Genomic DNA, 14,105 nt, shown 5'->3' on the forward strand with positions numbered 1-14,105 from the left:
GCACCTGGTGATGATTTTATTCCAGCTGAGATTTACAAGGTAGGGGGTCCATGGCTTATATAAAAGCTGACTGAAACTTGCCAGGCTGCATGGCAAGAGGAGGTTATCCCCCAGGGGTTCAAAGATGCCTCCATTGTCCATCTCTAAAAACGTCAAGGAACTATATTGCCCTGTGATCATCACAGGGGGGTCTCTCTGTTACTCAGTTGTGGCAAGATTCTTGCCAGAGTCCTCCTTAATAGACTGATCCTTCACTTGGAAGATAGTCATCTGCATGAGAGCCAGTGTGGCTTCAGAAAAGGCTGAGGAATAGTTGACATGGTATTTACTGCCCAACAATTCTAGGAGAAATGCCAGCATCAGAACAAAGGTCAGTATACAACAGTTGAAGACCTGACCAAGGTCTTTGATACTTTTAGTTGTGAGGGCTTATGGAAAATTATGTCAAAAGTTGGTTGCCCAGGGGGCGGAGCCAAGATGGCACCTGAAAAGCAGGGACTAGCATGAGCTCCCTGCTGAATCCCTCCAAAAACCTATAAAAATGGCACTGAACCAATTCTAGAACTGCAGAATCCACAAAAGAGCAGAGGGAAGCAGGGCTCCAGCTCAGCACAGCCTGGATGGTCTCTGGGTGAGGTCTATCCTACACGGAGCTGTGAGCAGAGTGGAGCATAGCAGAGCCCAGCGTGGGCAGTGCGGACCAACCAGACCAGAAGCTGGGGGTAGCTTGCCCTAGCGCCCTGAATCAGTGAGCTGCAGCAGTTACCAGACTTCTCAACCCACAAAAACCAAAGACAACAGAGAAGGTTAATGGGAAAAGCTGCGGGAGTGGAAGGAGTTCCCAGTTCGGCTACTGCCCCAGGGGCAACAGAGGTGCGGCAGCTACAGAACTATAGCTGCATTGCTTTAGGCCTCAGGCCCACCTAGAGGGAGGAATAAAGTGGTGGATCAGAGCAGGAGTGCAGAGCCTGCTGAAGATCTAAGTCCAGTCCTGGTTGCGGGTTCTTGGGGAAGGAGGAGTATTGGTGTGGCAGAGCTGGCACATCCCCCCCAAGCTTGGAACATAGAACTCTTTAGTCTACAAGTAGTCATACCCTGCTGAAAAACTCAAGGGTCAAATTAGTTGGTTGGGAATAAGGCCAGGCAGCGAAAATGCACCCAGATTCAGTCTCAGATTTTGGAATTTTACTTTGGTGACAAAGAATATCAAAACATACAGCTAGAAAAAGTCAACAAAGTCAAAGAGCCTACAACAAAAGCCTCCAAGAAAAAAATGAACTGGTCTCAGGCTCTGGAAGAGCTCAAATAGGATTTGGAAAAGCAAGTTAGAGTATAGAGGAAAAATGGGGAAGAGAAATGAGAAGGATGTGAGAAAACCATGAAAAACAAGTCAATGACTTGCTAAAGGAGACCCAAAAAATGCTGAAAAATACACTGAAGAAAACAACACCTTAAAAAATAGACTAACTCACATGGCAAAAGAGCTCCAAAAAGCCAATGAGGAGAAGAATGCCTTGAAAGGCAGAATTAGCCAAATGGAAAAGGAGGTCCAAATACTGAAGAAAATACTACCTTAAAAATTAGATGGGAGAAAGTGGAAGCTAGTGACTTGATGAGAAATCAAGATATTATCAAACAGAACCAAAGTAATGAAAAATGGAAAACAATGTAAAATATCTCATTGGAAAAACCACTGACCTGGAAAAGAGATCCAGGAGAGATAATTTTAAAATTATTGGACTACCTGAAAGCCATGATCAAAAAAAGAGCCTAGATATCATCTTTCAAGAAATTATCAAGGAGAACTGCCCTGATATTCTAGAGCCACAGGGCAAAATAGAAATTAAAAGAATCTACCAATCACCTCCTCAAAAAGATCCCAAAAAGAAATCTTCTAGGAATATTGTTGACAAATTTCAGAGCTCCCTGATCAAGGAGAAAATATTGCAAGCAGCCAGAAAGAAACAATTTGAGTATTGTGGAAACATAATCAGAATAATCCAAGATCTAGCACCTTCTACATTACGAGATCGAAGGGCTTGGAATACGATATTCCAGAGGTCAGTGGAGCTACGATTAAAACCAAGAATCACCTACACAGCAAAACTGACTATCATGCTCCAAGGCAAAATACGGATTTTCAATAAAATAGAGGACTTTCAAGCTTTCTCAGTGAGAAGACCAGAGGTGAACAGAAAATTTAACTTTCAAACACAAGAATCAAGAGAAGCATGAAAAGGTAATCAAGGAAAAAGAAATCGCAAGGGACTTAATAAGTTGAACTGTTTTGTTTACATTCCTACATGGAAAGATGATGTGTATGATTCACGAGACCTCAGTATTAGGGTAGTTGAAGGGAATATGCATACATATATATGTTTATGTATATATATATATGTATATTTGAGTGTGTATATATGTATGTGTGTGTGTATATATATATATATATATATATATATATATATATATATATATATACATTGAGAGAGAGAGTGAGACAGAGAGAGAGAGAGACAGAGAGACAGAGAGACAGAGAGAGAGAGACAGAGAGAGCAGGCACAGGGTGAGTTGAAGATGAAAGGAAGATATCTAAAAGAAATAAAATAAAATTAAGGGATGAGAGAGGACTATACTGAGAGAGGGAGATAGGGAGAGGTAGAATGGGGTAAATTATCTCACATAAAAGTGGCAAGAAAAAGCAGTTCTGTAGGAAGGGAAGAGCAGTCAGGTGAGGGGGAATGAGTGAATCTTGCTCTCATCAGATTTGACCTGAAGAAGGAATATCATACATACTCAATTGGGTAACTTACCCCACAGGAAAAAAGGAGGAAGATAAAAAAATAAAAGGGGGGATGATAGAAGGGACGGCAGATGGGGGTGGAGGTAATCAAAAACAAACACTTTCGAAAAAGGACAGGGTCCAAGAAGAAAATTCAATAAAGGGGGGTAGGTTAGGAAGGAGCAAAATATAGTGAATATTTCACAACATGAGTATTGTGGAAGGGTTATACATAATGATATACATGTGGCCTATGTTGAATTGCTTGACTTGTTAGGGAGGGTGGGTGGGAAGGGAAGAGGGGGGAAAATTTGGAACTCAAAGTTTTAAAAACAGATGTTCAAAAACAAAAGAAAAAGTTTTTGCATGTAACTAGAAACTAAGACACACAGGCAATGGGGTGTAGAAATTTATCTTGCTCTACAAGAAAGAAAGGGAAAAGGGGATGGGAGGGGAGTGGGGTGACAGAATGGAGGGCTGACTGGGGAACAGGGCAACCAGAATATACGCCATGGTGGAGTGGGGGGGAGGATAGAAATAGGGAGAAAATTTGTAATTCAAACTCTTGTGAAAATCAATGCTGAAAACTAAATATATTAAATAAAAAAAAATTTGATTGTCCAGAGAAGTTCATCAGTATTGTACATCAATTTCATTATGGCATGCTGTACTGGGTTCTAGATAATGGACAATGCTCTAGTGCCTTTCCAGTAACCAGTTGAGTGAAACAAGGCTGTGTGCTTCCTCCCATGCTTTTTAGCATGTTTTCAGACATGTTGTCAAATGCTTTCAATGAGTATGAACATGGCATCAAGGTCAGCTATTGCACTGATGGTAAATTCTTCAACTTGAAAAGGTTACAAGCCAAGACCAAAGTGGAGGGAGTGTTGGTGCATGATTTCCTGTTTGCAGATACTTGTGCACTCTGTGCACTCTCTGAACCTGAGATGCAAAGAATTATGAATCGATTCTCTGCTGCTTGTGCTAATTTTGACCTAACAATCAACACCAAGAAAAAACAGATGCTCCATCAGCCACCAATACACCATCCATATGTGGAACCATCAGTACAGCAAATGGAGAAGTTTTGAATGCTGTGGATAAGTTCAATTAGCTTTGTAGTGTACTTTGCAGGGATGTACATGTTGATAATTACATTAATGCATGCATTGCCAGAGCTAGCTCCATGCATAGGAGACTCCAAAGGAAAGTATGGGAGAGAAGAGGTATTGGACTGATTATCAAACTGAAGGTCTATAGAGCTCTTGTGCTGACCTCATTGTTGTATGGCTGTGAAACCTGGACAGTCTACCAGTGCTGTTTCAAGAAACTGAATCACTTCCACTTGAATTGTCTTAGGAAGACTCTGAAGATCACCTGGCGGGATAGGATAGCAGACACTGAGGTCATTACTCAAACTAAAGTGCCAAACATTCAAACTCTGCTTCAGAGAGTGCAACTCCAATGGGCTAGCCATGTTGTTTGAATGCGAAATGTCTGCTTGCCAAAATAGACTATTTGATGGAGAACTCACACAGGGCAAGTGTTCACATGGTGGTCATAAGAAGTGATACAAGGACACTCCCAAAGTCTCAAGAACTTTGGAATTGATTGTGTGACATGGGAGACATTGGCAGAGGACTGCTCAGCATGGCGTGCCCACATCAGAGAAGGTGCTGTGCTCTGTGAGCAAAGCAGAATTGAAACAGCTCAAAGGAAACACAGGGTGCACAAGTTTGGAGTATCCACCTCAAACATTCATGTGGACTATTTGTGCCCGACCTGTGGTAGAGCATTGTGAGCTCATATTGGCCTGATCATCCACAGTCAGACACACTGAATCTTGACTCAAGCATAGTGATGTCATTTTGGTCCTCTTATAGAAAGAAGGACAATAACCAACCAACCAACGAACCAACCAATATTTCGATTTTTCTTTCAGAGACTGAATTAAGATCTCTGTCTTTTGTCATTAATCAATGATTAAATACTGAAATGTACCTTTTTGATCATATTGTTGCTTTTGTGAAAGGTATTGCTATGCACTAAACTATAGTTCATCTTAAATTTCTTTTGATTCATGGTCCAATGATGTTCCTCCCTGGTCACCACTGACTGCTTCTTCACTTCTATGAATGTCAGCCCCATGTGCAAGGGTCCTGCTCTTCCCTACCCTTTCCTTGTGCTAACTGAAATCCTGTTCTATTGTGACAAAACTTCCCATTTTATTAGATTTGTCCCCTTTTCCCGGGAAATTACTTACAATATAGCTTGTATTTAATCCTCCCCTATCAGTATCTATTTAATTCTCCACTATCAGTATCTAAGTACAGAAATGATTTCATTTTATCTTTGTACAATTGTGATTTAGTTGTTATTTTAGTCATTTTCAGTCATGTTCAGATCTTTATGACTCCACTTGACATTTTCTTGGTAAAGATACTGGAGTGTTTTGGCATTTCCTTCTCCAGATCATTTTATATTTGAGGAAACTAAGGCAAACTAGATTAAATGACTTGTTCAAGGTCACACAGCTAATAAAGGTCTGAGGCTGAAATTGAACTCAGTTCTTCCTGACTCCAGGTCCAGTGCTCCATCCACTTTGCCATCTAGCTGCCTATCATCTATATAAAAAATGACTAGTGCTTTGTGCCAGGGACTGGCACAAAACAGTCCCTTAATAGATGATTTGAATTGAATTGAATCGAATCATCTAGATCGATTCTCTCATGTTATAGGATTAGGAAACTGTGGTTCTGTATCAGGAGGGCCGAGTTTATAATCTCAAAGAGGATCATAAACATGTCTGAAAGGTTCGGAACCGCCGGATATAAGAAACTCTCAAAGTAGAAGGCAGAAGAATCAAAACATTTATTTAGGCTCCACAGTAACCAACCCATGAACCAGAAGCCCCATTTTGATATGTTGATCAAAATCTTCCAGGCCCAATAAGTACGCCTTGCAAGAGTAACCAGGAGGCTACAGAGAAGCATGATTGCGTAAAGCAAAATCATGCTTCCCCCTCGATGGTAATAAGATTACCCACTGGCCTGAAGTCTTTGTTCAGCTTCCTCCCGTAGATCAGCTCTGCTACTGGCAGCTCCTGCCTCAGCTGTGTCTGTGTCTGTAACTGAAGCTGCAACTGAAACTGACGATGTAACGGTCGCTGTAACTGACGATATAACTGTCGCTGGCTCCAACCGGAAAAGGAAAAGAGAAGAATCTTCAAGCTGTCCTCTCCCCTCTTATAGGGGTTTTGACATCATCAAGCTCCGCCCTAATGACCAGGGCCGATTGGTTCCTGAGTTGGCCCCTCCCCCTAGCATAGCCGCCAACACCTCCCCTCAGCCAGCCCCATGACTCCTCACACAGGAAGCTGTCTGCTTCCCGGCATGCTCCCCGGGCCTCCTGCCCCGGAAGAGCAAGCCACAGTGTCCAGAGGCTCAATGAGGCAAGCTGAGCCATTCAAAGAAAACAAAAGCCATTATGGCTACACTCCACCCCTTGTTATAGGATACATAATCTAATCAGCCATGTATCCTAGAACATACATTGTGATTCAATTACAAAGGAAACTAAAACATATCATTCATTATAAAGCAAAACATATCATTCAGTGACATTCCCAAACATTGGTTTACGATTCAAATGCGATCCACCCCTAGGTCCCAGCAAAATAATCTCTTCAATCAATAATATCATAACAATAAAACAACACAGCAAGGATAACACAAAATAAGTAAACAGAACACTATCATCATTTCCACCCCCCTTGAACGATTGGGGCTCAAAATCTTGGGGTGAGGGGTGAAGGTCTCATTTTCCATAGCTTCTTCATGCTGAAATTGGATGTAGAGATGGCCCTGCCCCCAAAAAGTCCCATTCCAGAGGTCATTTCTTTAACGAGCTGGCAGGAATTCCAAGAATGCTACATGCTTAGGCAGTCACCGGAAAGTGCAGGGTGCTTAAGCCTGAAGGAAACAAAACTAGCAACAAGGTTAGCCAAAACAAAGGACAAAAAGAATAGTCTGTGAATCTATTATTATAAGCTATTCACGGTAAAATATATGGTTCAGGGGTACGATTTGGTAATTATTTTCCCCCGAATAAACAACTGTTACAGTGTTGTCCTTCCCATGGGCTATAACTTCTGCAGCCTTTGGAATATCATCTGGCTTCCGTTTTACCCATACCTTAGCTCCTGACTTTATTCTATCAATGGAGCAAGACCCTTTTGCCCCTCTAGTAGTTATTTTGGGAGGAGGGTTAGTTTTCACAAAGGGTATTTTTTCACAGGGGATAATAATGACTTGAACCATCCTATCATTTCTACAAAATTGTACAGGTTTTTTACCCATATTCTGGAGTGTCACAACAATTTCTTTTTGATAATTAGAATCTATCACTCCAGCCAATACATGTATTCCTTGAGCCGCTAATCCTGGTTTAGGTAATATCCATCCAAGATGATTCTTGGGGATTCTCATACATACTCCAGTAGGGGTTTTTCTTATCTCTTTCCTATTTAACCTAAAATTCTCTATACAATATAAATCATATCCTGCTGAACCAGGTGTTCCTGGACTTGGTAGTGGGACATCTTCCCTCACAGTCCAAAATTCAATGTTTTGGATCTCACATGTTTGCTGTTCTCTGATCTGCAGATTTGGGGTCATCATTCTGGCTAGAGGTGTACTCCCCCCTAAGGGCCTATTATTCAAATTACGTAAGGCAATAGACAAATTATCCTTCCAATGTCGATATGAATTATTTGAGCTTAATTTTCTCAGCTGTTCTTTCAACAATCCATTCATTCTTTCAATTAGCCCAGATGCTTGTGGGTAATATGGAATATGATATATCCATTCTATATTATTCAACACACAATATCTTTTCACTTCTTTGCCCTTGAAATGTGATCCATTGTCACTTTGAATGTGCATTGGGGTTCCATAATATAAACTTACAATATCTAGAGTTTTACAGGTGTTTTTCTGAGTTGCATCTTTATAAGGACAAGCCACTAGTACACCTGAATAGGTGTCAACACACGTACATACATATTTACATCCTTTATCCTGGGGTAGTGGGCCAATATAATCTATCTGCCAAATTTGGGCTGGAACTTTTCCCCTTGCTATTTCTCCAGTAACTATCCTAGGAAGAGTTCGTTCTTTTTCTAATTGGCATATACAACACTCCTCTGTTATTTGTTTTAACAACGCATGAGAAATACTGATACCTCGATCCTGTGCCCATCGATGGGTGGCCTGGACCCCTAAATGGCCAGCAGTCTGGTGGACCCATCTTGCTAAGGCTGGGTCATCAGTTGGAGTCGGAGTAGGGACAATACATTCAGTAGCAATCTTTGCTAGTCGATCCGCATGTGCATTGTACTCACGTTCTGGTGTGGTCAGGGTTGCATGAGCATCAACATGAAAAACTGACAGATCTGTAACCAAAGACATGTCCCATATATTTTCCCATAACTCTTTACCCCAAACTTGTTTGCCATGAATCTCCCAATTCTGATTCCTCCATATAGGCATCCACGTAGCTAATCCATTAGCTACCGCCCACGAGTCAGTAAATATATGACACTGTCCTCCTTTCTCTGCTCTGATGGCCTGATGCACTGCCATCAGTTCAGCATATTGGCTACTTCCACCTATCCCAGAACTTTCCAGAGTTCTCCTTGTACAGGGGTTATAGGCTACTGCTTTCCAATGTCTCTTCTGTCCTAAATATTTTGCTGTCCCATCAGTAAACCAAGCATGTTTCTTCTGTTCTTCATTTAGTCCGTCATATCCATTATTCCATTTCACTAAGGATGGTACCATCTGTTGCTTAGATTCAAGGGGCTTTTCATTGCTCTCAGTATCAATGTTCGCCACAGATTCATGTAGAGCAGAAACTCCATTTTTGCCTGCTCTGGACCTATTCTGAATATACCACTTCCATTTGATTATGCTTGCCTCTTGTGCATGTCCAATTCTGTGAGAAGCTGGGGTACTCATTACCCAAGTCATAATTGGAATTCCAGGCCTTAATACCACTTCATGACCCAGAGTTAGTTGCTCAGTTTCTACTAAAGCCCAATATGCAGCTAACAGCTGCTTCTCAAAAGGTGTATATTGCACTCCAGATGAGGGCAATTTCCTTGACCAAAAGCCTAAAGGTACACTTCGGCTTTGTTGTTTTTGCCACAGACTCCAATTTGCATAGTCATCTTGTACAGTCACTTGTAACTCCACTGGCCCATTTTGCATAGGCCATAAGTCTAGAGCTAATTGAATAGCAGCCTTTGCTTCCTCAAAAGCTCTACTTTGTTCAAGTCCCCAGTCAAATTCATATTTCTTTCTGGTGACTTTATACAAGGGTTTTAAAATCTGTCCCAAATGTGGGATGTGGTGTCTCCAATAACCAAACAGCCCTATGAACTTTTGGGCCTCTTTCTTATTGGTAGGGGTGGGAAAATCCTGGATTTTTTGTCGAGCTTGTGGGAGAATTTCTCGCAGTCCTCTATTCCACTGTATCCCCAAGAATTTTACAGTTTGAGCTGGCCCTTGAACCTTTGCGGGGTTGATTTCCCATCCTTTGCTTTTCATATGGTCAATTAATAATACTAAACTCTCCTCCACCTCCTTTATATTCTTTCCCTGTATCATGATGTCATCTATGTAATGTGTAAGCTGTACACCAGGTAACTTTAATTCATCCAAATGTTCAGCTACAATCCTGTGGCAAATAGTTGGGCTATGAATATATCCTTGCGGCAGGCGTGTAAATGTATACTGTCGGCCTTGCCAAGTAAAAGCAAACTGATTCCATTGCTTGGGGTCTATTGGGATTGTAAAGAAGGCATTGGCCAAATCAATAACTGCATACCAAGTCCCTTCATGTTTTTGTATTCTCTCTATTAAAGTAACCGTGTCTGGGACAGCAGCATACAAGGGAGGAGTCACTTTGTTCAGCTGTCTATAATCTACTGTCATCCTCCATGTTCCATCTGACTTTCGGACTGGCCAGACAGGGTTGTTCCATTGAGTAGTTGTAGGGACTAACACTCCTGCCTCAACACATTCTCTTATAGTGTTGGCAATTTCATCTTGCCCACCTGGCACACGATATTGTCTCAAAGTAATTATTTCAGAAGGTTCGGGCAAAGTGATTGGATCCATCTTGATTTTCCCCACTAAGACTGCATTAATGCCCATTTTCCTCACAGCAAATTGGTATTTCCCTTCAGGTAAATTTAAGGTCATACCCTTCAAAATGTCTATTCCAATGATGTATTCAGGAATAGGCACAATAACCACACTATATTCTTTCTTGGGCAACCGTCCAATTTTCATCATTAATTTAACTTGCCTGGCTGATATTTCAGTCCCTCCTAGTCCTGTGATGGTAATAGGAGTTCCATGGCTGAACTTGTCTGGATTTCCATAAATAAGGGTGGCCTCGGCCCCAGTATCTATTAACGCCTCAGTTACCGTACTTGACCCATTTTTCCAATATATGGTCAAGTTAATGTGAGGTCTACAATCCAGCCTGTGTATTTCCTTAATTTGGGCTGGGGCCTGGCCTGTTCCCTAGTATTCCCTTTCATGTGATTCACTTGGGTATGAAGGTTCAACATCTGTAGCATTTGCAGGAGCAGTTCTGATTTCCCTATCTCTCCTGTTATCAAGGCCTTTATCTCTGTACATTCTATATAATTCATTGGTTGGAATTCCATCTATCATTTCAAAACCTACTCCTGCTCTCAATAAAGCAGTAAACATTTCTTTCCTTGTTACTCTCCTTTGGCGCCAAGTTTGCTGGTTATTCACCCTTCTCTCTTGAGGAGATCTATCCCTTCCCCAGTCACCTAAGTCATATAACTGTAAAATCTTATTTATCACTGTTGTAAGACGGCTCCCTACTTCTCCAAGTAATAAATTCAAAATTAGTTGTTTATAAGCAGGGGGAGCTGTCCTAATTATTAAATTCCTATGAGGCAGTTCCATTGAATCATTGTAATATTTGTCTGCAGTTCCTGTCATAATGGCAGTCTTCATTACCTCCTCCTTTAGTCTCATGATACAATCTCTAAGTGAATACCAGGGTCTGTGCTCAGTGGGCCACATAGAATCAGTAGCATATCTCTTATTGCATCCCACAGCGGCTAATGCCAACAGAGTAGTCCTGCTATCACCATCTCCTTGCTGATGATGTTCCCTAAAAGCTTGTTGAACTAGAGGATCATGGCTGATACCTATGAATCTCATGCAGTCTGTCCCATCTACTGATATTCCACCGGCCCCTTGATCACTGAGTCTTACCATCCAAGATATCAATGGTTCTCCTATTCTTTGGCTGAATCTACTCAAAATATCTGTGACCTCTTGCGGTGAGAAATCTTCCTGAATTTCCCTTGTAACTGAATCTTCACCTCGGGTTTCTGTCTTCCTCCTTTGTATGGGTCGAGCCCTTGTCTGATCATTTAACCATCTCCTATTCTCTGTGTGAGGCACATCCTGAACCCCAGTAGTGTTTTGTGCCTCAGCCCCTAACATTGTCTCATTCTCTCCCCACTCACTTCCTCTGCCACCATGGCTAGGACGAAACAGGCAGTCAGGCTCTTTCTGGGCTGGGTTGAAATGCACTCTGGGCTTTTTTGGTCTCCTGTTGCTCTTAGCCACATTAATAGAAAAGTTCTCATTTGAGTCAGTTTGGTCTCCTGCTATCTGAGATTCCTCTTCTTCCTGTGGGGTAGGAGTGCCCCCATGTCTTTCACTTAATCTCAATCTTTCGTATACTAGCCGGTAGGCTGATAACACTATCCAGCTTTGCCTAGATAGTGATGCCCCTGACTGAATCCCAACTTCTCGTAAACACTTTTCCAAATCCCTAGGATCTCCTCTCCGTAGCCTCGGTTCCCAGTTTTCACAGGGTCCAGCTTTTTTAGCCAATTCTTTTGCTAGGGAGGAATAAAATGGATCCTCCCATCCTGGGATATTCATCTCTTCCTCTGGAATTGTTCTGCTTCTAAATAGAGATCTTATACCTAGCGATCCTGTTCGTGACGCCAAATGTATCAGGAGGGCCGAGTTTATAATCTCAAAGAGGATCATAAACATGTCTGAAAGGTTCGGAACCGCCGGATATAAGAAACTCTCAAAGTAGAAGGCAGAAGAATCAAAACATTTATTTAGGCTCCACAGTAACCAACCCATGAACCAGAAGCCCCATTTTGATATGTTGATCAAAATCTTCCAGGCCCAATAAGTACGCCTTGCAAGAGTAACCAGGAGGCTACAGAGAAGCATGATTGCGTAAAGCAAAATCATGCTTCCCCCTCGATGGTAATAAGATTACCCACTGGCCTGAAGTCTTTGTTCAGCTTCCTCCCGTAGATCAGCTCTGCTACTGGCAGCTCCTGCCTCAGCTGTGTCTGTGTCTGTAACTGAAGCTGCAACTGAAACTGACGATGTAACGGTCGCTGTAACTGACGATATAACTGTCGCTGGCTCCAACCGGAAAAGGAAAAGAGAAGAATCTTCAAACTGTCCTCTCCCCTCTTATAGGGTTTTTGACATCATCAAGCTCCGCCCTAATGACCAGGGCCGATTGGTTCCTGAGTTGGCCCCTCCCCCTAGCATAGCCGCCAACACCTCCCCTCAGCCAGCCCCATGACTCCTCACACAGGAAGCTGTCTGCTTCCCGGCATGCTCCCCGGGCCTCCTGCCCCGGAAGAGCAAGCCACAGTGTCCAGAGGCTCAATGAGGCAAGCTGAGCCATTCAAAGAAAACAAAAGCCATTATGGCTACAGGTTCCAAAGAGCTTATATGAATTGTCAAATTACTTTAATTCAAGGTGGATTGGAAATACAGGCTGTATCTTCAAATTCTCAGTTCAGAATTATTTTTTTCTATCACACTGCATCACACAAATATTACATCACATCAAAAAAGTCATAACCTAATAGGCAAATAGTGTATGCTGAAGCTCAAGTCCCTTCTCTTCTATAATACTTTCCTCAACTACTTAAGCCCATATTTCTTTTCACTTCCACTAAACTTCTATGGTAGATATGAATCATATTATTCATTTTAAACCAATATCCCTCAGGTATCTTCAGTTCTTTTGTATACATAAACTTCATTTCCCTAGCTTGAAGACTGACTATTAAAGTTCAGGAATCACATCTTTTCTCTCATGTATTTTTCCTACTACATCGTAAACTGCAAGCAGAGATTGTATTTGATTTAAACAGTGCATCCCTACACCTGAGTTTGGCAGTTTTCCGAGAACAATTGGTGTTAACGATGTTTCTTGAATAGACCATCTCCCACAGAGTCCAGAACAGTGCTCTTAATAGTTCCACCTAAGTTTAAAATGGCAAAAAACTAATAAAACAATAAGTGATTTTAAAATACTTTCTATTTGGTTTTATAGAGCATTGTGCGATTTTTAAAGTGAATTTTCTCTTTTGACTTAACTGCATTTTCCCTATTTTTAAAACATTTGCAGTTTGTGTGTATGCTGTCTGGGCAATAAAGGTAGGCAACCTGACAACATTGTGGGAGATAAGATGAAAAAATAAAACTAATATAAGATGATAATTTTGCTGCAGAAAATTCACAAAGGTGATAATTGAAACTTGGCTTTAACTTTAAAATGATAAGTTTGTGGTAAATAACTGTATCAGACATTCCCTCTTACATACTGTATAATTCTGCATCATTCATCTTCCTAGTTTACTCACATTCATATTGTTTAAATAGAGGAGCAGGTGGCTTAAAAAATCAGTCTTTCCCATGAAAATCATTTACGACTGTTAATGCAGTATAAAGCCTATGGCAGCGACCCTCACAAACAACAACAACAACAAACTAAAAGACTTTGTATCAAACTTTTAAAATAGTTTCAAACTTTTGTAACATTAGGATTTACTAAGATTTCAGGTGGTTTTAGATCTTGTCTAATTATTTCAGTCATTAGGCTTGAAAGAGTATTTGATGAAGGGCATTTGAAGGGGAAGGTACCTGTTCTTTAAAATGTTGCATTTCTACATTGTTTCCTCTATTTTTCCATGCATAACCTCCGGCAACCTCTGTTCTCTTTTCACTCCTAAGTATCTGGGTTTTTGCAGACCAGATCTAATAATTGAAGCTGACCCAAAAGGATCATTTTCTTTTAGCTTGTTTTACTCTCATCTATAATGTTTCACAGTGAGAAATCTCTAAATATGCCTCATATGTAGGTTTCCATAAAAATAGTTAACAAGTTCCCTAGCTCCTGTACAAGAATTTACAGTAATAAATTAAATATAAAATAATCT

Source organism: Trichosurus vulpecula, chromosome 7, assembly GCF_011100635.1.
Source record: "Trichosurus vulpecula isolate mTriVul1 chromosome 7, mTriVul1.pri, whole genome shotgun sequence".
Classification (NCBI taxonomy): Eukaryota; Metazoa; Chordata; class Mammalia; order Diprotodontia; family Phalangeridae; genus Trichosurus; species Trichosurus vulpecula.